This window comes from Haematobia irritans, chromosome 2 (assembly GCF_050003625.1).
Source record: "Haematobia irritans isolate KBUSLIRL chromosome 2, ASM5000362v1, whole genome shotgun sequence".
NCBI classification, from domain to species: Eukaryota; Metazoa; Arthropoda; class Insecta; order Diptera; family Muscidae; genus Haematobia; species Haematobia irritans.
Genome location: NC_134398.1, coordinates 93831706 through 93856966, shown reverse-complemented (window position 1 = coordinate 93856966; position 25261 = coordinate 93831706). Strand labels below are relative to the sequence as shown.

At 34.0% G+C, this 25261-nt stretch overlaps 3 long non-coding RNA genes across 3 annotated transcripts in view; 1 reads left to right on the top strand and 2 right to left on the bottom strand.

The window, feature by feature from the left end:
* The window catches only part of LOC142225804 (uncharacterized), a 347314-nt gene extending 341601 nt beyond the window's left edge, over positions 1 to 5713 (bottom strand). Inside the window, exon 1 of the long non-coding RNA XR_012719431.1 lies at positions 5513 to 5713. This is a non-coding gene — a long non-coding RNA (uncharacterized LOC142225804). The remainder of the gene's footprint in view (positions 1 to 5512) is intronic.
* A 3804-nt stretch (positions 5714 to 9517) lies between these two features.
* LOC142223329 (uncharacterized) lies at positions 9518 to 10550 on the top strand. The gene is made up of 3 exons (XR_012718684.1): positions 9518 to 9801; positions 9866 to 9971; positions 10054 to 10550. It is a non-coding gene; the product is annotated as an uncharacterized LOC142223329 (long non-coding RNA).
* Positions 10551 to 15759: 5209 nt separating this feature from the next.
* On the bottom strand, positions 15760 to 18344 carry LOC142223328 (uncharacterized). The gene is made up of 8 exons (XR_012718683.1): positions 18053 to 18344; positions 17768 to 17933; positions 17598 to 17703; positions 17164 to 17532; positions 16879 to 17044; positions 16709 to 16814; positions 16356 to 16643; positions 15760 to 16290 (listed from the first exon to the last, which is right to left on the bottom strand). It is a non-coding gene; the product is annotated as an uncharacterized LOC142223328 (long non-coding RNA).
* Positions 18345 to 25261: the final 6917 nt, after the last annotated feature.

Sequence of the window (25261 nt, the reverse complement as noted above, 5' to 3'; positions counted from 1 at the left end):
AGGTGCATGCTAGCCGAGTCGAAACTGCCTAAAGAATTGTGGGGAGAAGCTGTGTGCACAGCAAACTATTTACAGAATCGTATTGTCACACGAACAACGGGTATAACACCGTATGAACGACTTTTTGGTAAGATCCCAGACGTAAGCCATTTAAGAGTTTTCGGCGAAATAGGATATGTACACATTCCAAAAGAAAAGAGAAAAAAATTAAGTGAAAAGTCTTCCAAAATGTTTTTTGTCGGATATGATGAACAATCAAAAGCCTACCGTATGGTTGACAACAACAAAAGGATTCACATATCACGTGACGTCACATTCGTAAATAAAATTGAAGGTATGGAGAAAGAACAGCTGATGACAGATAGTAGTGATAAAGTGGTCGAACTTACTTTCAAGCACTGCAGCGATTCTTCTGATCAAAACAAAGAGAACGAAATAAGCTTAGACTCGTCCACAGTAAGTTCTGATGCCTTTGATGATTGCCAAGACAACGACTACGTACCTGCTAGTGAAGACGGGGAAGTAAACATACCCCAAATATCAACAGTAAGAAAATCTAATCGTTCAACGAAAGGAAAAGTTCCAGAGAGGTATTTGTGTGCAACAATAGAGGTTACACCCGAAAATTACGAACAAGCGATGAAAAGTAAACACAGATCCCAGTGGTATGAGGCAATGGAAAAAGAAATCGAGTCCATGGAAACTAATAAGGTATGGGAGCTCACAGACTTGCCGGAAGGTCGAAGGGCAATTGGCTGTCGTTGGGTGTATAAACAAAAACAAGGCGAAAATACTATTGATTTTAAAGCGAGACTTGTGGCTCAAGGCTACACACAGCAGATCGGTGTGGATTATGAATCTGTTTTTGCTCCTGTTGTTTCTCACACCACTTTAAGAGCCCTATTTGCAATATGTGGGAAGAGAAAGTTTCAAATACATCATGTGGACTGTAAAACAGCTTTTTTGAATAGCAGCTTATCTAAAGAAATATACATGCACCAACCAAAAGGCTTTGAGAAAAAGGGACAGGAACATAAGGTATGTTTTCTCAAAAAAGCAATATACGGGCTCAAACAATCGGCTATGTCTTGGAACCAAACCGTACATAATGTTTTAATGAACCACAATTTTAAGCAAAGCCATGCTGACCCATGCATGTATGTGCGTTCAGAAGGGGAGATCTTGATATTTATCTTAATATACGTTGACGATATATTGATTGCATCTGGACATGATTTTGAAATACGGAAAATAAAAGATATATTTATGGATTCATTTGAAATTCGAGATTTGGGTAAAATCAAAACTTATCTAGGCCTTGAAGTAGAAAGATCAAGTGATGGATATTATTCTATAGCACAAACGACGTACATAAATAAAATATTAAAAGATTTTGGTCTTGAAAACTCAAAACCGTCGTCGGTACCTATGGACGTATCCTATGGAAAATCGAAAAAGGATGCAGATTTATTAACTAACAACAAAAAATATCAGAAACTCATCGGATGTCTGTTATATATATCACTGAATTCTAGACCAGATATTACAGCAGCGGTGAATATTTTAAGCCAAAAAATTTGTAATCCAAATGAAGAAGATTGGTCGGAACTAAAAAGAATTTTGAAATATTTAAAGGGTTCGTTAAATATAAAACTTCAAATATTTCCAGATGACATGCAAATTCTTACTGGCTATTCGGATGCGAATTGGGGCGAAGACAGAAACAACAGAAAATCCAACAGTGGTTACATTTTTAAAATTTACGGAGCAGTTGTGTCATGGGCGTGTCGTAAGCAAACATGCGTCGCATTGTCATCTACAGAAGCTGAACTGATTGCACTATCTGAGGCGGCTAAAGAGGCTTTATGGTTGAAACGCTTGCTAGCAGATTTCGGAGAAATCGTGGAAGGTCCAATCTGTATTCATGAAGACAACCAGAGTTGTATCAAAATTGTTGAAGGTTTTAAACTGAATAATAGAACGAAGCATATTGATATTAAATATCATTTTATCAAAGATTATATTGCTAAAGGGATAATTGAATGCAGATATACGTCAACTGATGAGATGGAAGCCGATTTATTAACGAAGCCGTTGTCAGCTACTAAATTGAAATATATTAAAGAAAAAATAAAACTTAAAAAAGAGAATTTAGAATGAGAAGGGGTGTTGAGATAATTCACTTTTACTGTTTGTAACATTCTAAATTGTTATCGTTATCGTACTAAGGATATATTTGTGTTACCAATCGATTATCATTTATGTTATGCTTACGTCATTTTCATCTTCTTTATCTCCTTCTCTTTCCGGTTTAAGTAATTGATCTAATAAGTCCTCTTTTGTCAATAAAGATTATTTGTTTATTAATCCGTACTTTAACACTAAATCCAAAGCGTTTTTCTATAGTGTACACAGCCCAGTTTTTTTGTTGTAGACTTAAATAAATTTTTGCTACCGAAAATTTCGCTAGAGGTGCATACCGGCCTTAACCATTCTTTCGCGTTGAAAAATGAGAGTGTTGACAATAGAATTCGAAGGAAGAAAACAGCCATTTTGGAACTATTCCGCGTTTATTTCTCCGTAATTTAATTGACAACATCGCCAAACGTCATAAGATTATTCCATATGCATACGCAGCAGCTGATTAGATTGTTTACACACACGCATTCATGATAATTGTTTTGAAAAGTTTTTTCTACCAGTTTTTAAATTGTTTTGCAACCAAACCTCACACAGCACTGGACACTAATAATTGTTAAGAATAAAACGCCTGCCGCTCGACTCCTGGTGTCTTGCCACATTGATTGATTGATTTATTGAATTATATGCCAATACAACAAGATAATTATCTTAAATATTACAGTATTGCAACAGCAGCTTTAACGACATGTGGTACATTGTCTTCTTCAGCTTTTCCAAATGGATACCGTCAATTTGTAACGCCCATCTAACAAACATATAATTCCGGTGTTAGGCTAACTTTTACATCATGCGCAACAATGGACTCATTCATCAACAAACTTAATTCGTTGGTGTCCACAATATCTACACAATCGCATTGCAATACCAGCGGACAAGAGTGTACTTATGCCCATGCTGTTGCCGCCTCACTATCAATTTCAAATCCAGTGGTCACCACCACGGTTCCCACAACGGATAATAACGTCATTTCATTTGCCAATTTTGTTACCTCGGGGGGACAACATCATGGGGTGACCAGTTAAAACACGTACACCATACAATAGCTATAGTCAAAGTGAAACTTTTTGTTCAATCAACATAAGCCTATAACTCACGCTCAAGGGTAGTTCCTAAGCAAAAGTCACTGTTCCCGACTTATATTTCGCAAGATAATTCGTCACAAAGGGATGTTAGTGTTCTATACCAGGAACTCTTCGTTGGCTGAAATTAATACATTGAGATGCAAAGTGGCTGGTTTACTGAAGAATGTTTCTTGTTATACTCTCCCAATGTATAATTTTATAACTATTTCAGTCACCTTATAAAATTCAACCAGTGTTTTGAATCGATAAAATGCAAGATATATGCATAATTAATTTTTGCATTTTATTTTTGGAACATAGCAATTTATTCTTGTGATTCCATTCGTAGCTACCATACTGCAACATCAATCGCACTGCCTTCTTTATAATTACGATGCACGGCCAGCATTTGTGTTTATTATCCCTATACCCAGTAAATTAAATTCACTAAATAGAACTTTATTTTGTTAACACTTTTCTATAAATTTCATGATATGTACATTATTTCTATTCTATCATGTAGTAGGGAGCGGCTAGATTGTGGCTTTATTATGAAAACACCACTCCAAGTTATTTTTATTTTGTCAATCGATCTTATTGCATTTTTAAATAACAATGCGAACCACATTTGTATTGTAATTTCACACAAATCATTTAAATAAATAAATTATTTCTTAATTCACATTGCAAATGGCGCCATGTTTTGAAACTAACTAATCTCAACATATGGAAGGATTTAACACGATATAATTAGCGACTGTGCGCTTTACGTCAGTTTTTCAACTCGAAAAAAAACAAAGTACCACAAATGAAAAAATATTTCGGTAGTTTTTCGCATTTTTGGTTTTGTATGGGATTTCGCTGCGGAAACCAAACATAGTACCTACCTTAAGGTGAGTATTAAGTTCGGGTTTAAGGTGAGTACTACGTTCGGTTTTCGAGTAGAAAATAACTTTATTTTCGCGATTACTTTTCCTGAAATAATCAAAATTATAAATGAAAACAAACATATTCCCATAATGTCTTGCCGAAATTTAGAGCAACAAGAAACTGCGTATCAATTGAGTTAATTTGTCTGCTTTATATTGAACTGTTTTAATAAAGTAACCGCGAAAATTTCAACTCGAAAAGCGAACATAGTACTTACCTTTAGCCGCTAAAATCGCTAAAGTGAAAACTAAATCAGTAAGAAAAATGCATGAAATTATACATATTTTTTTATAACTTTCACAAATTTTCACAAAGTTTGTATTCCTTAAAATGGATTATTAAAGAAAAGTAATCGTGAAAAAATGACGTTTTTAGCGGCTAAACTCGACCTTAATACCCACCTTTATGGCAAAAACGACTCGTTTTGAAGTGCTTATAAAGGGAAAACATTTCAAACCCCAAAACATGCTTGGTGAGAACACCGTATAAATGTCTCTTCGATCCCATAAACATGGAGCAGTATCGATTATGCCTTCGGACTTAACTTATAATGGGGCAAATATATGGGATATGTTCGACACGAGAACTGTCGTGCGGATAAACTTACCCTGCCAGCATTTCAAAGTTCCATTTCATCCTCATCGATACCACGGACTCGTAAATGACACTACAACAATCGCCAACTGTGATGGGGTCACCATATCAAAAAGTACAAATTGTATATGAAAGTATTTTGCCATCACTATTCTTAGAGCCATTTTATATTTTGTAAAACGCCAAGCGCAACTAGCTTATTATAATTTATTTAATTAAGTGGGGAAATGAAGTGCTGAAAACATTGTTAGTCTGCTTAAAATTGTGAAAGGTATATTGGTGAACAATTTTTACTTTCCAAATGGTATAAAGTGATTGTTTTTCAGATATTTTTCCAGCCACGCTGCCTCCATCGAGAATAGAAACGCTGGATGATAGACGCTGCAACATGCAACTCAACATCATTTATTATTAATGCAAAACATTATGTTAAATGTGTTGTGATAGTGATATAAATGTTATATTTATAAGAATTTATATATGTTTAATCAAATTAATAAACATCTAAATAATTGTGTTTTACTTGACCACAATGATTCTTCTACAACTATCTTAAAATTCACTTTTTCTGATTGTTTGAAGGGGCTCTTATTGGCGTCGTTCTAAATCTAAATAAAAAGGCACCTAATATTTCCACTCATGCGAAACTTTTTTGTAGCAACTTGGCGTGGTACAACTTCTCAATAGGGACGGCGCTTTTCCGACGAGTTTTGGACGTCGTATACACCCAGAAAACAAATTCGTTGCCTCAACCGAATTATTTGCCAACCGAAAGCAGGTGGTTCCATCAACTATCAATGATATCTGTCAGCACAACTAACATTTGGCAATTGTAACTACATGGTAGTATGTTGGATCACCTTTGCATTGGTTGTCGCAATTTCATATTAATTGTTTTGTTTGTTGGTGCAACCGCTATCGATTTTCTTTACTATTATCCTAACCAAATTCTAATATCAAATGAAAGGGCAGATTATATTGAGATTTTATTAATTTATTACAAGATTTACAATCATAATAAACTACGAAAATAAATACAAAAGGTGCTAACAACAAAGGCTTTTGATCTACATAAAGGGTGATTTGTTAAGAGCTTGATAACTTTTTTTAAAAAAAAACGCATAACATTTGCAAAATCTCATCGGTTCTTTATTTGAAACGTTAGATTGGTCCATGACATTTACTTTTTGAAGATAATTTCATTTAAATGTTGACCGCGGCTGCGTCTTAGGTGGTCCATTCGGAAAGTCCAATTTTGGGCAACTTTTTCGAGCATTTCGGCCGGAATAGCCCGAATTTCTTCGGAAATGTTGTCTTCCAAAGCTGGAATAGTTGCTGGCTTATTTCTGTAGACTTTAGACTTGACGTAGCCCCACAAAAAATAGTCTAAAGGCGTCAAATCGCATGATCTTGGTGGCCAACTTACCGGTCCATTTCTTGAGATGGATTGTTCTCCGAAGTTTTCCCTCAAAATGGCCATAGAATCGCGAGCTGTGTGGCATGTAGCGCCATCTTGTTGAAACCACATGTCAACCAAGTTCAGTTCTTCCATTTTTGGCAACAAAAAGTTTGTTAGCATCGAACGATAGCGATCGCCATTCACCGTAACGTTGCGTCCAACAGCATCTTTGAAAAAATACGGTCCAATGATTCCACCAGCGTACAAACCACACCAAACAGTGCATTTTTCGGGATGCATGGGCAGTTCTTGAACGGCTTCTGGTTGCTCTTCACTCCAAATGCGGCAATTTTGCTTATTTACGTAGCCATTCAACCAGAAATGAGCCTCATCGCTGAACAAAATTTGTCGATAAAAAAGCGGATTTTCTGCCAACTTTTCTAGGGCCCATTCACTGAAAATTCGACGTTGTGGCAGATCGTAAGTCTATTCATGATGAAATGTCAAAGCATACTGAGCATCTTTCTCTTTGACACCATGTCTGAAATCCCACGTGATCTGTCAAATACTAATGCATGAAAATCCTAACCTCAAAAGAATCACCCTTTATATGTGAGATCAATTTACATTACAATTTACAATTTTCTATAGGTAATGTTTGTATACCAATGACAGATGCTTATTAGGTTGCAATTATGTGGTCAAACTACAGAACCTAATTCAATATATACTTGCCAGAAATTTCCTCCTTAAGTCTCTAGATATAAATACAGATCGACTTAGACTCTTCCTGTATTCTTAATACAATAAAAAAGCTCGCTTGCCGTAAAAAGTATTTGTGTTTGTTGGTGTATGAAGCCTGCAATTTTTATGGAAACTTTTGTAATACTCCTTTTTTATAAATCGGTGCGATACTTACCTGAAGGCAACTTCTTTTCTATGGGATCAACTTTATTCAATGTATTGCGGACTATTATGCTGTTCCCCGTTTTGCAAATTTTGTAGCGTCATACCATTTACCATGTCGATGTTGATATAAATATTTATTTGTTGCAACAACTACCTTACGCCCGTCCTATAATTGAACTAAGATTCTATTAGTATACTCAAGTTTTGGTTGTACCAACCATTTGTTGATTCCCATGATGTAGGTCTCACTATGCTGGTGGTTAGCTCAACAATTTTATGCAGCATAAAATCAAATTTATCGGCATTGGTTATTGTAACCAATTGAATGGTTATGGGAATTTCGTTTTTATCCTGTGAACTTTTTTATGGTTGTGTTGAATGTATAATGGGGAAAATAATCAAAACATTGTTCTTGTAACAAAAAATAAGTTACTGACATCATTTCCTCATTGTAATTATCGAATTGCAACCAACCATTTATCTGGGTGTACGATTGTTTTCGAAGTGGTGGGGGCAGAAGTGCCGTCGAATTAAAAAAATTTGGTAGGGTATACTACGTTCGCACTAGACATGAAATCTCGCTATTTAGAACCAAAATATCTTGACAACTCTCAAGTGTTCGGACTGGCAAAATATCGAGATTTGGGGCAGGGTTGCAAAAATCGCATTTTTAGTACTGAACCCGAATCCCGGGATTTTTCGATAGTAAGATAGCGATATGAAATTGCTTTTTCATTGAATTTTTTTCATAATTTTTTGTTTTTGTTTTTTTTATTGTTTAGTTTGACTTGTTTTCTTAAGTATGATAGCACTTTTAAATTGCTTTTTAATTTACTCTGTTCTTCTGTTCTGTTTTTTTTGTTAAAAAAATTAATTAAACTAGATTGGTTTACTGTACAAACATTTTTTGGCGATGTATTTAAAGAATACCGAAAATTTCGGGATCCCAAAAAAATCCCGGGATCCCGGCATTCTATATTATGAAATCCCAAATCCCAGGATTTATAAAAATCGATTCCGAATGACAGCCCTAGTTGCAATCCTCTACGAGCCAGGTGATATTTGCCTATTGCAAATCTACTGAGATCTAAGAGGATTTCGGTCAAAATCCTCGTTTACGAGCATTTCGTGTCTAGTGCGTACGTAGTTTCATATTCTGGACGGCGCATAACATCAAATTATGGGCGCGGTCAGAATTATCTTGGTTATGGCTTCAACCTTCGAAGGGAAGTCTCAAGTTTTCCATCACCCATGATATAACCAAGATATCTCAGTCCCTTATAACAAAATTTTAACTTTTGCATGCTTATTGTCAACCCTGCAGAAGTCAATTTTTTTCCTACGGCATATCAATATGGGTCCCAAAGTCAGAGGACTCAACCAAAAGGTCGTCAAGGTATACAAACACATTTTCCCTTATCCCAGATGGTATGACCCGGTCCATTAAGGACACTTGCATTGTGCAGCGTTGCACAGTCCGAAGGACATTACCTTGAATTGGTAATGTGGTCTCCCTTGGACTGGGAACGCTGTTTTGGGTCTACTAGTTTCCTCTAAAGGTATCTGCCAGAAGGCATCTTTTAAGTCGATGGCGGATATAAATTTTGTATCCCGCATCTACTTAAAATGCCGTCAATATTTGACAATGGGTAAGCGTCCTTTTGTGTAACATGCGATCTATTTCTGTGTACGTTAACTTTTGAAAGGCTGGTGAAACTGGGTAGGAACGAGGTTCCGCTGTATTTATGATGGAGTAAAAATCAAAAACTTCAATTCCCGTCGTCGAGATATTCTCGGAACAAGTGGTATGCTACCACTTTTATCCTTTCTTTTTCTAGAGAAACCAGAAGGTTGTTTGTAGCAGCATTCCAAAGAAGAGGTGATAGAACTCCTCCTTGGGGAGTGCCTCTGCTCACATACCTTTGTATGTTTGCAGGGTTTCCTCATATTACTTAACTCCGTAGACCACCATGGCGGTCGATTTTCCCCCTTCGCTCTCCTCTAGGGCATGCAGCTTTTAGTGAGATGTTGGAAACCCTTGAAATCCGCTCCACGGTTTGTTCGATATCCTGCACAGTGCTTATATTTATCTCCGGTATCATCATATTGAACGTATCCCTATACTTATTCCAATCAGCTTTCCTCACATTTGGCGGAAATGTGAAACTGATGTAACGAAGATCTGAGAGGCTATGTTCCTTCAAAACATGCCACTCAGATATCTTATCATTCGGGCCAATGTTATGTCCAAAACACACGCAAAACGTCTTTGTTTCTTTAATTCATTTAATACATACATAAGCCTACGCAATTGGATGGGGTTTTGTATGCCCGTTGGGCAGGAGGTTCGTATAAGGAAACATTAATACCCAATAAACACAGGATGAGCGTTTTTCAAATGCAACAACTTTTCAGTTTGAAGGTAAATATAATTTTCAACATATATTCAACTTGACCTGAAATAGCTCATCTTCAATACATCTTCAAATTGTTTGCGAAATACTTCCAATTTGCCAAAATGTTGAAATCTTTGAAAAGGTGTTGAAGGTAATATGAGAAAACTTTGACAAAACACTACCCTAAAATGCAACGAAAAAACCATGTGGTTTTCAATACTTATTTGTGCAACGAAGTTCGTGGTCAATTGCAAGAAATAAAAAAAAATGGAAAATTTTAGACAAATAACCAAATAGTTTATAAAAATAGGTAAGTGAAAATAAAAAATGAAATAAAACTTTAAGGAAGTCACTAAATGTATATCTCTTTGCAGAAAACTAAAATTATGGATTCTACGTTCTTGAAAACATTAAAAAGCTGACCGATGAAAAAATGGTGGACAATTAACTGGAACTACTTCAAATAGTTTATAATAATTGGTACGTCAATATGAAAAATTAAATCAACACTTTAGAGAAGTCACTAAATTTAAATCTCTTTGCAGAAAACTAAAATCTTTAGATGCTACATTCTTGCAAACAATAAGAAGCTGACCAATGAAAAATGAGTGGCTTATCGACAAGAAAAAGTTTCCAGAAACATTACAAGTGCAACCAATTAAAATTGTTAAAAACAACAAATTGTTGAAATCAACAACTTCTGGATGAAAATGTGCATCACATCGTCAGTTTAATTCATATGCTATTATCAGTTTAAAATTGATATTTTCTGAATTCTCTCTGCTGGAAATCAATTCTAACACGCGGTCCAGTACGTTCCTAATTTCAAATTGCCCGCATGTTAATAAATTTTAATTCTGTTTTATGACACCACAAGGAAGGAAATTATCAATGCAAAAGTGTTTACTAATAAGGTGGGTATTAAGTTCGAGTTTAGCCGCTAAAATCGTCATTTTTTCACGATTACTTTTCTTTTATAATCCACTTTAAGGAATACAAACTTTGTGAAAATTTGCGTTGGGCTTTTCCCCATCAAGTTATAATAAAATTTGCGACAAATATTTATATATTTATGCCTTTTTCTTAAAAATTTAGTTTTCACTTTATCGATTTTAGCGGCTAAACTCGAACTTAATACCCACCTACAATGTTTAAGATATTTAAAGTTTTGTTGTTTGTTTTTGGTTCTTATTTGTTGATATGTTTAATAAGATTATTATTTATCAATTGGTATTGTAGTGTATTATGTAGTGTAGTGTATTATTATATATTTTATTTTGATGAAAAGGAATAAATTATACAAAATTCATAGAATTTTGGCTTTGACTTTCAATTTGAAGTGGGGATATCATTCATACAAATTTAGGTTGAAAAGTATTTGCAACGATGTTAATTTTGAATTTGACTCGGATCGAAAATTGTTTGACAAATTATTGAGTAGCGATGCATTTCAATTTGAGGATAACACTTGAGATATTATTGCTAATGTGTTGAATTTCACTGTTGAGGGTAATGTCTGTTTTTTGTTGAGAACGGATTTTCTCAACAATTTCTCAACTTGAATATTACCCTAATCCTTTGAAAAAATGTTTGAAAAATTGTTGAAATTTAGCATTTTTCAAACGTTTGTGTTTATTGGGTAATGTTAAAAAATATCATACTTACCTTTACTTTGCTATATTCACAGAATTCATTATTTCGGTAGTCATCTTATCCCATATTGTTATTTACAAGCCACCACACAACACAGGATGAGCGTTTTTAAATGCAAAAACTTTTCAGTTGGGGGGTAAATATAGTTTTCAACAAAAATTCAAATTAACTTGAAACAGCTCATCTTCAATACATCTTCAAATTGTTTACGAATTACTTCCAATTTGCCAAAATGATGACAAAATCGTTTAAAATGTGTTGAAGATAATATGAGAAAATTTTAACAAAACACTACCCTAAAATGCAACGAAAAAATCATGGGGTTTTCAATACTCGAAGTTCGTGATCAATTGGAAGAAATAAAAAAATTGGAAAATTTTAGACAAATAAATGAATTTACTCCAAATTGTTTATAATAATACACTCATAGAAAAAATTCTGTTGTTAATATCAAACGCTGTCTGCTGTTTTTCAGCAAACAAAATGCTGCCGTTTTAGCAGTTTTTTTTTTTGCTAAAACAGCAAACAATATGTTATTTTGGAACAGCAGACATACTGCAGAAAAGCCAGTTGTTTGCTAAAACTTTCTGCTGATCCGAATAAAATTATAAAGTCTCTCCAGTCAAATGGACAATAGAAAATACCATAAAGTTTTGCAACAGTGGATTGGTGAATTACTCCTTCTGTAATGCTGGTGGCATTTCTGAGTATTTCAAAGCTACTCTAAAATTTTCATCGCAATGGGAAATGATGTTCAATCCCGGCTATAAAAAGGTGATTCCATGTCTTTGAGCTAAACATGGAATCGGGCAGCACTCAGTTACAAGAGAGAAGTTCCATAATGGGCTAAATAGTCAACGTTAAGGGTGTGAAGTTAAAGTTGTTTTCTAAAGTTGTTTTAGCGAAGACACAAACCACTTAATTTTTTTGCCTTTTCGTTTTTGTTGCGAATTTAAGACTTTTTTGCAACACATTAAATATATTTTGCTTCATTACACATTTTCTGAACGAAAATGCGTGTATACTTAACATAATTTTGAGCAAAAAGTTATTTAGAGTAATATAGAGCAATTCAAAAAAATATGGAAAGATGGATTTTACATTCATTGGACTTTTTCGGGTATTTCTAGGAAGAGTTAAAAAGCAAAAGTGTGTATAGGACATTAGCTCGGAGATAGGAGAACTCCCCCGCAAAGAGGGCAGAGGCGTAGGTCATCTAGTTAATGAGATAAAGGGGGCACATTCATGTAAATTCTAATAACTACAAAACCGTTCTGGGGCATAGTTTTTAAATAAATTTAATTGATTCTATTAGCTTTAAGGGTGTAGAAGACTATTCTGTAGATTCCATGAGCGTAGCTAGGTTTTAAGTCTGAGGGGGTCAATTATATTTAGGCCAATTTTGTGGGTCGATTTTCGAGCATTTCTAGGAAGAGTTAAAAGGCAAAAGTGGGTATAGAACATTAGCCCCAAGCAAGGATAATCCTCTATCCCAAATGCCAGAGGCGTAGGTCATCTAGTTAACGGGATAAAAAGGGGGACATTAATGTATTTTCTAACAGCTAAAAATCATTGCTGGGGCAGAGTTTTTACACAATTTTAATTGATTCTATTAGCTTTAAGGGTGTAGAAGACTATTCTGGAGATTCCATGGGCGTAGCTGGGTTTTAAGTCTGAGGGGGGTCAATTTTAAAATTTTATCTTTTCAACGAAAATTCGCAAATAATCAACCAAATTTCGTCGTGATTTGTTGCTGAAAGACTAAATGCAATCAAATATGAACAAATTTTGTTAACTATTTTATATTTACGACTTTAAAATAGAGTGAGTTAAAACCCAATTATATGCCTAAACTGTTCAAGCCTCTTTTTGGCTATTTCTGATAGACGAGAACGAACCAAAGGGGGTACACGTTGGTAACCCCACGCTAACATTTTTTATATGGAGTATAACAGTTTTTCGTGCGAAAACGTGATCTTAGTACTAGGCTTAAGATGGGATAAGAAGAAAAATAACATCAAAGCTATTCCTAGTTTTAACATCGCTTTGTGGAAATCTCAAAATGTGGAGTACAATTTAGTTCAATTTTCACACGAAGTAGTTTATTCTTCCTATAAATCAATTTATTTTTTTAAGTGCAATTAATCGTGTCTGTTCTGGTACACACATGTACAAGTTACGTATGGTGTCACACTTAAAAGGTGTTCTGGCCAACACTATACACCGTCATAGACCTGAAAAATGTACACGAACATTTCTTTTGTGTAGGCTTAGTGTACAGCCATCGTATGCAAAGTTAGAAGTTTTTATAACAAATAAATAACAGATTCTGAAACTTTAATATGTTTTTTATAAATATTTGCAAATTTTATTGGGAAAGTCTCTTATATATGTCAGAAACCACGATTTTAAAAATCCATCTAAAATTTGAACCGAAATTTCCTCTGGTTGGTGTATAAATTTTGGGGTTGTTTTAATCAGCTGATTTTCAGTGTGTTCGAAAGCATAATGTTGCCACAATTTTTAAAAGTTAACACAAAAAAGTTTTAAGCAAAATTATCTTTGATTTTTGTGAATACTATCCGCTTTCCTAAACAAATCAAAGATCTTTTTGAAAATATTAAATTAAATTATAACTTTTACAAAATCAATGGGCTAAGAAAAGTGAATTTTACCAAATTTATTGCATGAAAAATATGGCATCTTCAATTCTGCAAAGTGTTCTTGGTGCACAAATCACTGAGCAAATTACAAAAAAAACTAACGCCGCCAATATATTTCTGCACATTGAGGCCGCCACTATAGAAAATTTGTTTGCAATATTATTGTAAATATTTAAGCAATACAAATGAGAAAAACCTTAACAGAATAGTTAATTATGCCCACTATAATTAAATTTCCTTTAAGGTATGGATGTTAAAAACGGTTTGACCAAAACCAAAATAAAAACTTCTCCGCCGTCAAAAACAAAAACGAGAACGACACGGCGATCGTTTGTTCATGAGTAACATTGAGGAGGGATAGAAAAAAACAAATCAAAACACATTTGAAGCATCACGCAATTGTCTCCTTTTTCTTGATAAATTGCTCTTGTCCTTACATTATTCACTGCTAACAAAAATCCGGCAGGCATTTTATGGCTTTGAGTACCGGCAAAATATGTTTTGTTTATAATTTCTGTCGGCAAATAATATGGCTTGCAGAAAAAATCAGCTGTCACATTTTTCGATTAAAAGTCCGAAAAAAGTGTTCACACGTGTGACTCAGAACAACTAACTTTGTGTGTGGTGTGTAGAAAGTGTATAGTGTGGTGCACAATGCGGTGTGACCCAGAACAGACATGAATAATCTACATTTTTAATGAAAACAAAAATATGTGTAACGAGCTCTTTAAGTGCAACTACCTTACACACATATGCCATGGAATCTGTTATACACCAGTTCGCCATTTTGTTATGTGTTATAACATTTTTAGCAGAGTTACCAAGATAACATAACATTCGAAACACATGCTTTAAATATGCACCCTTTGCACGATCGACATGTCATCACAATAATTATCAAGGCATATTAAAAAGGTAAAGTCATGCAATCAGGTGACTAATATCGACATTCATCTTGTCAAAGGCTTTGTTTACGTTTAGTAGGTTTGTTTACATTCTTTGTGTACATAAATATTGCTTTTATTTACATTGTGTTACAATACAACAACACTACACATACACAAAATGTCAACTTAAGTGACCTCCCAATAAACACAAACGTTTGAAAAATACTAAATTTCAACAATTTTTCAAACATTTTTTCAAAGGATTAGGGTAATATTCAAGTTGAGAAATTGTTGAGAAAATCGCGTTCTCAACAAAAAACAGACATTACCCTCAACAGTGAAATTCAACACATTAGCAATAATATCTCAAGTGTTATCCTCAAACTGAAATGCATCGCTACTCAATAATTTGTCAAACAATTTTCGATGCGAGTCAAATTCAAAATTAACATCGTTGCAAATACTTTTCAACCTAAATTTGTATGAATGATATCCCCACTTCAAATTGAAAGTCAAAGCCAAAATTCTATGAATTTTGTATAATTTATTAATTTTCATCAAAATAAAATATATAATACACTACATAATACACTTCAATACCAATTGATAAATAATAATCTTATTAAACAATAAGAACAAAAAAAAAAAACAAACAACAAAACTTTAAATATCTTAAACATTATTAGTAAACACTTTTGCATTGATAATTCGATTTCCTTCCTTTTGGTGTCGTAAAACCCCAATAAACACATACGTTTGAAAAATGCTAAATTTCAACAATTTTTCAAACATTTTTTCAAAGGATTAGGGTAAGATTCAAGTTGAGAAATTGTTGAGAAAATCGCGTTCTCAACAAAAAACAGACATTACCCTCAACAGTGAAATTCAACACATTAGCAATAATATCTCAAGTGTTATCCTCAAATTGAAATGCATCGCTACTCAATAATTTGTCAAACAATTTTCGATGCGAGTCAAATTCAAAATTAACATCGTTGCAACTACTTTTCAACCTAAATTTGTATGAATGATATCCCCACTTCAAATTGAAAGTCAAAGCCAAAATTCTATGAATTTTGTATAATTTATTCATTTTTATCAAAATAAAATATATAATACACTACACTACATAATACACTACAATACCAATTGATAAATAATAATCTTATTAAACATATCAACAAATAAGAACAACAAAAAAACAAACAACAAAACTTTAAATATCTTAAACATTATTAGTAAACACTTTTGCATTGATAATTCGATTTCCTTCCTGTTGGTGTCATAAAACAGCATTAAAATTTATTAACATGCGGGCAATTTGAAATTAGGAACGTACTGGACCGTGTGTTAGAATTGTTTTCCAGCAGAATTCACAAAATATCCATTTTAAACTGATAATAGCATATGAATTAAACTGACGATGCACATTTTCATCCAGAAGTTGTTGATTTCAACAATTTGTTGTTTTTAACAATTTTAATTGGTTGTACTTGTAATGTTTCTGGAAACTTTTTCTTGTCGATAAGCCACTCATTTTTCATTGGTCAGCTTCTTAATGTTTGCAAGAATGTAGCATCCAAATATTTTAGATTTCTGCAAAGAGATTTAAATTTAGTGACTTCTCTAAAGTGTTGATTTAATTTTTCATATTGACGTACCAATTATTATAAACTATTTGAAGCAGTTCCAGTTAATTTTCCACCATTTTATAATGTTTTCAAGAACGTAGAATCCATAATTTTGATAATAGCATATGAATTAAACTGACGATGTGATGCACATTTTCATCCAGAAGTTGTTGATTTCAACAATTTGTTGTTTTTAACAATTTTAATTGGTTGCACTTGTAATGTTTCTGGAAACTTTTTCTTGATCTGCTTCTTAAAGTTTTCATTGGTCAGCTTCTTAATGTTTGCAAGAATGTAGCATCCAAAGATTTTAGTTTTCTGCAAAGAGATTTAAATTTAGTGACTTCTCTAAAGTGTTGATTTAATTTTTCATATTGACGTACCAATTATTATAAACTATTTGAATCAGCTCCAGTTAATTGTCCACAATTTTTTCATCGGTCAACTTTTTAATGTTTTCAAGAACGTAGAATCCATAATTTTAGTTTTCTGCAAAGAGATATACATTTAGTGACTTCCTTAAAGTTTTATTTCATTTTTTATTTTCACTTACCTATTTTTATAAACTATTTGGTTATTTGCCTAAATTTTTCCATTTTTTTAATTTCTTGCAATTGACCACGAACTTCGTTGCACAAATAAGTATTGAAAACCACATGGTTTTTTCGTTGCATTTTAGGGTAGTGTTTGTCAAAGTTTTCTCATATTATCTTCAACCCCTTTTCAAAGATTTCGTCAACATTTTGGCAAATTGGAAGTAATTCGCAAACAATTTGAAGATGTATTGAAGATGAGCTATTACAAGTCAAGTTGAATTTATGTTGAAAATTATATTTACCCTCAAACTGAAAAGTTGTTATATTTGAAAAACGCTCATCCTGTGTTTATTGGGACAGCATTAAAATTTATTAACATGCGGGCAATTTGAAATTAGGAACGTACTGGACCGCGTGTTAGAATTGATTTCCAGCACAGGGATTCACAAAATATTCATTTTAAATTGATAATAGCATATGAATTAAACTGACGATGTGATGCACATTTTCATCCAGAAGTTGTTGATTTCAACAATTTGTTATTTTTAACAATTTTAATAGGTTGCACTTGTAATGTTTGTGGAAACTTTTTCTTGTCGATAAGCCACTCATTTTTCATTGGTCAGCTTCTTAATGTTTGCAAGAATGTAGCATCCAAAGATGTTAGTTTTCTGCAAAGAGATTTAAATTTAGTGACTTCTCTAAAGTGTTGATTTAATTTTTCATATTGACGTACCAATTATTATAAACTATTTGAAGCAGTTCCAGTTAATTGTCCACCATTTTTTCATCCGTCAGCTTTTTAATGTTTTCAAGAACGTAGAATCCATAATTTTAGTTTTCTACAAACAGATATACATTTATTGACTTCCTTAAAGTTTTATTTCATTTTTTATTTTCACTTACCTATTTTTATAAACTATTTGGTTATTTGTCTAAAATTTTCCATTTTTTATTTCTTGCAATTGACCACGAACTTCGTTGCACAAATAAGTATTGAAAACCACATGGTTTTTTCGTTGCATTTTTAGGGTAGTGTTTTGTCAAAGTTTTCTCATATTATCTTCAACACCTTTTCAAAGATTTCGTCAACATTTTGGCAAATTGGAAGTAATTCGCAAACAATTTGAAGATATATTGAAGATGAGCTATTTCAAGTCAAGTTGAATTTATGTTGAAAATTATATTTACCCTCAAACTGAAAAGTTGTTGCATTTGAAAAACGCTCATCCTGTGTTTATTGGGCTGTCATTTTAGTTTGACTTTCTAATATATCATGGGGTGTACACACGCTTGCTCGTGACTTTACCTTTAATTAATATGCCTTGAATAATTATTTAAAAGAAAAAACATGATATTAATTGTAAAAATGTAATAAATGATCTTTGTATATACGAAAGAATTTAAGTTATTAAATCCCATTTTAAGTTATGTTTCCCTTTTCGTGTTTAATGTTTATTTTTGGCTTTAACGTTTGAAATACTGTCCTGACCACCAGTGCGTCTAACAGTTTCTGGAAAATTTTGTTCTACACTCGGTGTTTCCCAGATACATGTGGTATACCAAATTGTAGGTATTGGTGGCCTCTATCAATATCCGTTGTCACTTTTGTGTACGAAGTTCATTCCTGGCCTCAGCGCTGGAAATACTGTCCTGACCACCAGTGCGTCCAACAGTTTCTGGGAAATTTTGTTCTACACTCGGCGTTTCCCACATACATGTGGTATACCAAATTGTAGGTATTGATGCCGTCTATCAATATCCGTTGTCACTTTTGTGTACGAAGTCCATTCCTGGCCTCAGCGTTGGAAATACTGTCCTGACCACCAGTGCGTCCAACAGTTTCTGGAAAATTTTTTTCTACACTCGGCGTTTCCCAGATACATGTGGTACACCAAATTGTGGGGAATAATGTCCTCTATCAATATCCGTTGTCACTTTTGTGTACGAAGTCCATTCCTTGTCTCAGCGCTGGAAATACTGTCCTGACCACCAGTGCGTCCAACAGTTTCTGGAAAATTTTGTTCTACACTCGGCGTTTCCCAGATACATGTGGTATACCAAATTGTAGGTATTGATGCAGTCTATCAATATCCGTTGTCACTTTTGTGTACGAAGTCCATTCCTGGCCTTAGCTTTGGAAATACTGTCCTGACCACCAGTGCGTCCAACAGTTTCTGGAAAATTTTTTTCTACACTCGGCGTTTCCCAGATACATGTGGTACACCAAATTGTGGGGAATAATGTCCTCTATCAATATCCGTTGTCACTTTTGTGTATGAAGTCCATTCCTTGTCTCAGCGCTGGAAATACTGTCCTGACCACCAGTGCATCCAGCAGTTTCTGGAAAATTTTGTTCTACACTCGGTGTTTCCCAGATACATGTGGTATACCAAATTGTAGGTATTAATCTCCTCTGCCAAGTTCCGTTGTCATTTTTGTGTACGAAGTTCATTCCTGGCTTCAGCGCTGGAAATACTGTCATGACCACCAGTGCGTCCAACAGTTTCTGGAAAATTTTGTTCTACACTCGGCGTTTCCCAGATACATGTGGTATACCAGATTGTAGGTATTGATGTCCTCTATCAAGTTCCGTTGTCACTTTTGTGTATGAAGTTCATTCCTGGACTCCACATGGGAAATAGTGTCCTGATCACCAGTACCCAGTAATAACCAAGCTAAATAACATTGAACATGCATATGAGGCACACCAAATTGTAGTGTTTTCTACCATATTTTGTGTATAAATCGTTGTTTTTAAGGACGGAAATACAAAAATTTCATTAAGTATTCTGTCTGTCCGTCTTATATTAATTCAGTTTTTGTCGTCTCTGTGTCATCCTGTCATTTTTCGATAACCCTGTTATCGAAAGTTAGCGCCGTCGCTATCTTCACGCAGGTCAGGTTAATTTATTTATTCACAATTTTTTGTATTTGCAGTGCGCCGTCATCGCACTCAATTGCGCAGTCAAGTAACTAAATTTATTTTTGGAAAATGGGAATTACCGTACAAATCAGTAAATTTGCATTAAGGAAAATGTGTGAATGTACAAACCTTTATATGCGTTACCTGCGTGAAGATAGCGACGTCGCTAACTTTCGATAACAGGGTTATCGAAAAAATAACAGGGTGACACAGAGACGACAAAAACTGAATTAATATGAGACGGACAGACAGAATATTTAATGAAATTTATGTATTTCCGTGCTGAAAAACAACGATTTTTACACAGAATATGGTAGAGAACATCTTTACCTACAATTTAATGTGCCACATGTGCCTGTTCAATGTTATTTAGCTTGGTTATTACTGGGTACTGGTGGTCAGGACACTATTTCCCATGTGGAGTCCAGGAATGGACTTCGTACACAAAAGTGACAACGGAACTTGATAGAGGACATCAATACCTACAATTTGGTATACCACATGTATCTGGGAAACGCCGAGTGTAGAACAAAATTTTCCAGAAACTGTTGGACGCACTGGTGGTCAGGACAGTATTTCCAGCGCTGAGGCCAGGAATGGACTTCGTACACAAAAATGACAACGGAACTTGGTAGAGGACATCAATACCTACAATTTGGTATACCACATGTGTCTGGGAAACGCCGAGTGTAGAACAAAATTTTCCAGAAACTGTTGGACGCACTGGTGGTCAGGACACTATTTCCCACGTGGAGTCCAGGAATGGACTTCGTACACAAAAGTGACAACGGATATTGATAGAGGACATCAATACCTACAATTTGGTATACCACATGTATCTGGGAAACGCCGAGTGTAGAACAAAATTTTCCAGAAACTGTTGGACGCACTGGTGGTCAGGACAGTATTTCCAGCGCTGAGGCCAGGATTGGACTTCGTACACAAAACTGACAACGGAACTTGGTAGAGGACATCGATACCTACAATTTGGTATACCACATGTATCTGGGAAACGCCGAGTGTAGAACAAAATTTTCCAGAAACTGTTGGACGCACTGGTGGTCAGGACAGTATTTCCAGCGCTGAGGCCAGGAACGGACTTCGTACACAAAAATGACAACGGAACTTGGTAGAGGGCATCAATACCTACAATTTGGTATACCACATGTATCTGGGAAACGCCGAGTGTAGAACAAAAATTTCCAGAAACTGTTGGACGCACTGGTGGTCAGGACAGTATTTCCAGCGCTGAGGCCAGGAATGGACTTCGTACACAAAAGTGACAACGGATATTGATAGAGGGCATCAATACCTACAATTTGGTATACAACATGTATCTGGGAAACGCCGAGTGTAGAACAAAACTTTCTAGAAACTGTTGGACGCACTGGTGGTCAGGACAGTATTTCAAACGTTGAAGCCAAAAATAAACATTAAACACGAAAAGGAAAACATAACTTAAAATGGGATTTAATAACTTAAATTCTTTCATATGTACAAAGATCATTTATTACATATTTACAATTAATATCATGTTTTTTCTTTTCAATAATTATTGTTATGACATGTCGATCGTGCAAAGGGTGCATATTTAAAGCACGTGTTTCGTAAGTTATCTTGGTAACTCTGCTAAAAGTGTTATAACACATAACAAAATGGCGGACTGGTGTATAACAGATTCCATGGCATATGTGTGTAAGGTAGTTGCACTTAAAGAGCTCATTACACATATTTTTGTTTTCATTAAAAATGTAGATTATTAATTGCACATAAAATAATAAATTCATTAAAAATGTAGATTATTAATCAAACATAAAATAAATAAATTGATTTATAGGAAGAATAAAATACTTCCTGTGAAAATTGAACAAAATTGTACTTCACATTTTGAGATTTGGACAAAGCGTTGTTAAAACTAGGAAAATTTATTGCCTTGGTGTACTTTATAACTACAACTCAAGAAATTGTACTCTCTCATAGAAGAAAAACTGAACCAAATGTAAAGGAAAAACTATTAGCGCCAAATCATTACCATTTTTACCATACAGTAGTTCTTTTTGACAACTTTTGGGAACCGTACTAAAAAATTCTTTTGCTTTAGTTCATATTGAACTTATATGTACGGTCATTGAACTTTATATCCACGTTTGGTTCATAAAATGTTTGATACATACTTAAAACAAGTAAAAAATCATTGGGCTGTTTAAAATTTCCAAAACATTATAAAATTTAACTACAAACAAATAATTTCTTTGCACTACAAATAAGTTAAAAATAAGTTGTTTTGCTAAGACAGCTTAAATTTACAAATAAAAAAATTATTAACAATGTGAACGTAGTATGATTCTACGTTCACATTGTGATTGAAATCTTTCGTTTTCGAGAATTTTGCCTTTCAATACAAAAGTGAGATATCAAATTATATAAACATTCATATCTAGTGTGAACATAGTACAGTAGTACGTCCTCATTGCAATTTTACTTTTTCGAGATTTGCAAATAGCATTTTCATATTAATACTATGTTCACATTATATGTCTACTTACAATAGATTTCAGTTGAAATATCTACGGATTCCAGTAGTTTTGCAATTGGATTTCAACAAAATCCACTGCACAATTGGTGATCACATCATGAAGTTTTTATTTTTGGCAAAATACGAACAAAATGCAATTGATACATAGGCATTGTACTTTACATCTGATGTGATCACCAATTGTGCATGACAGTGCAGTGGATTTTGTTGAAATCCAATTGCAAAACTACTGGAATCCGTAGATATTTCAACTGAAATCTATTGTAAGTAGACATATAATGTGAACATAGTATTAATATGAAAATGCTATTTGCAAATCTCGAAAAAGTAAAATTGCAATGAGGACGTACTACTGTACTATGTTCACACTAGATATGAATGTTTATATAATTTGATATCTCACTTTTGTATTGAAAGGCAAAATTCTCGAAAACGAAAGATTTCAATCACAATGTGAACGTAGAATCATACTACGTTCACATTGTTAATAATTTTTTTATTTGTAAATTTAAGCTGTCTTAGCAAAACAACTTATTTTTAACTTATTTGTAGTGCAAAGAAATTATTTGTTTGTAGTTAAATTTTATAATGTTTTGGAAATTTTAAACAGCCCAATGATTTTTTACTTGTTTTAAGTATGTATCAAACATTTTATGAACCAAACGTGGATATAAAGTTCAATGACCGTACATATAAGTTCAATATGAACTAAAGCAAAAGAATTTTTTAGTACGGTTCCCAAAAGTTGTCAAAAAGAACTACTGTATGGTAAAAATGGTAATGATTTGGCGCTAATAGTTTTTCCTTTACATTTGGTTCAGTTTTTCTTCTATGAGAGAGTACAATTTCTTGAGTTGTAGTTATAAAGTACACCAAGGCAATAAATTTTCCTAGTTTTAACAACGCTTTGTCCAAATCTCAAAATGTGAAGTACAATTTTGTTCAATTTTCACAGGAAGTATTTTATTCTTCCTATAAATCAATTTATTTATTTTATGTTTGATTAATAATCTACATTTTTAATGAATTTATTATTTTATGTGCAATTAATAATCTACATTTTTAATGAAAACAAAAATATGTGTAATGAGCTCTTTAAGTGCAACTACCTTACACACATATGCCATGGAATCTGTTATACACCAGTCCGCCATTTTGTTATGTGTTATAACACTTTTAGCAGAGTTACCAAGATAACTTACGAAACACGTGCTTTAAATATGCACCCTTTGCACGATCGACATGTCATAACAATAATTATTGAAAAGAAAAAACATGATATTAATTGTAAATATGTAATAAATGATCTTTGTACATATGAAAGAATTTAAGTTATTAAATCCCATTTTAAGTTATGTTTTCCTTTTCGTGTTTAATGTTTATTTTTGGCTTCAACGTTTGAAATACTGTCCTGACCACCAGTGCGTCCAACAGTTTCTAGAAAGTTTTGTTCTACACTCGGCGTTTCCCAGATACATGTTGTATACCAAATTGTAGGTATTGATGCCCTCTATCAATATCCGTTGTCACTTTTGTGTACGAAGTCCATTCCTGGCCTCAGCGCTGGAAATACTGTCCTGACCACCAGTGCGTCCAACAGTTTCTGGAAAATTTTGTTCTACACTCGGCGTTTCCCAGATACATGTGGTATACCAAATTGTAGGTATTGATACCCTCTATCAATATCCGTTGTCACTTTTGTGTACGAAGTTCATTCCTGGCCTCAGCGCTGGAAATACTGTCCTGACCACCAGTGCGTCCAACAGTTTCTGGAAAATTTTGTTCTACACTCGGCGTTTCCCAGATACATGTGGTATACCAAATTGTAGGTATTGATGTCCTCTATCAATATCCGTTGTCACTTTTGTGTACGAAGTCCATTCCTGGACTCCACATGGGAAATAGTGTCCTGACCACCAGTACCCAGTAATAACCAAGCTAAATAACATTGAACAGGCACATGTGGCACATTAAATTGTAGGTAAAGATGTTCTCTACCATATTCTGTGTAAAAATCGTTGTTTTTCAGCACGGAAATACATAAATTTCATTAAATATTCTGTCTGTCCGTCTCATATTAATTCAGTTTTTGTCGTCTCTGTGTCACCCTGTTATTTTTTCGATAACCCTGTTATCGAAAGTTAGCGACGTCGCTATCTTCACGCAGGTATATGCGTTTACAATATTTGGTGTTTCATCAAGAGAACAAAGGAAAGAAAGCAAAACTAAAGGTTGAATTACACACACCCATAGAAAAATTATTACCATACGTGCTCAAATCGATACCGTACGTTATTGATAGTTAGCCAACCCCGCATGGTACAATATCGATACCGAACGGTACAAGCGGCACCCAAAGCATGAAAGTACCATATGTTATTACGAAAATACCAATATGGTACTGAAAATAATACCTAAGCGGTATTAATATTTATATCATAAAGGTATTGATGTATAAACAGTGCGGTATTACCAAATACCAAACCGGTATTGGGTTTAATACAAACCCGGTATTTATGAATACATGTTAGTTTAATAAAACACACGCAACATAGAATTTTTTCTTTAATGTATTTAATATATAAAATACATACATATACCTCATTATTTTCTAAAACTTATTCTCTAAATTCTATTTCCCATCGCAGGCACTGCATGCCTCAAGTTGTTTGCTGTGAGATTTGGAAATCTTTTGTATGTCTCTTACGCATCTAATGAGAGAAGAATGTTTCATCAAGAGAACAAAGGAAAGAAAGCAAAACTAAAGGTTGAATTACACACACCCATAGAAAAATTATTACCATACGTGCTCAAATCGATACCGTACGTTATTGATAGTTAGCCAACCCCGCATGGTACAATATCGATACCGAACGGTACAAGCGGCACCCAAAGCATGAAAGTACCATATGTTATTACGAAAATACCAATATGGTAC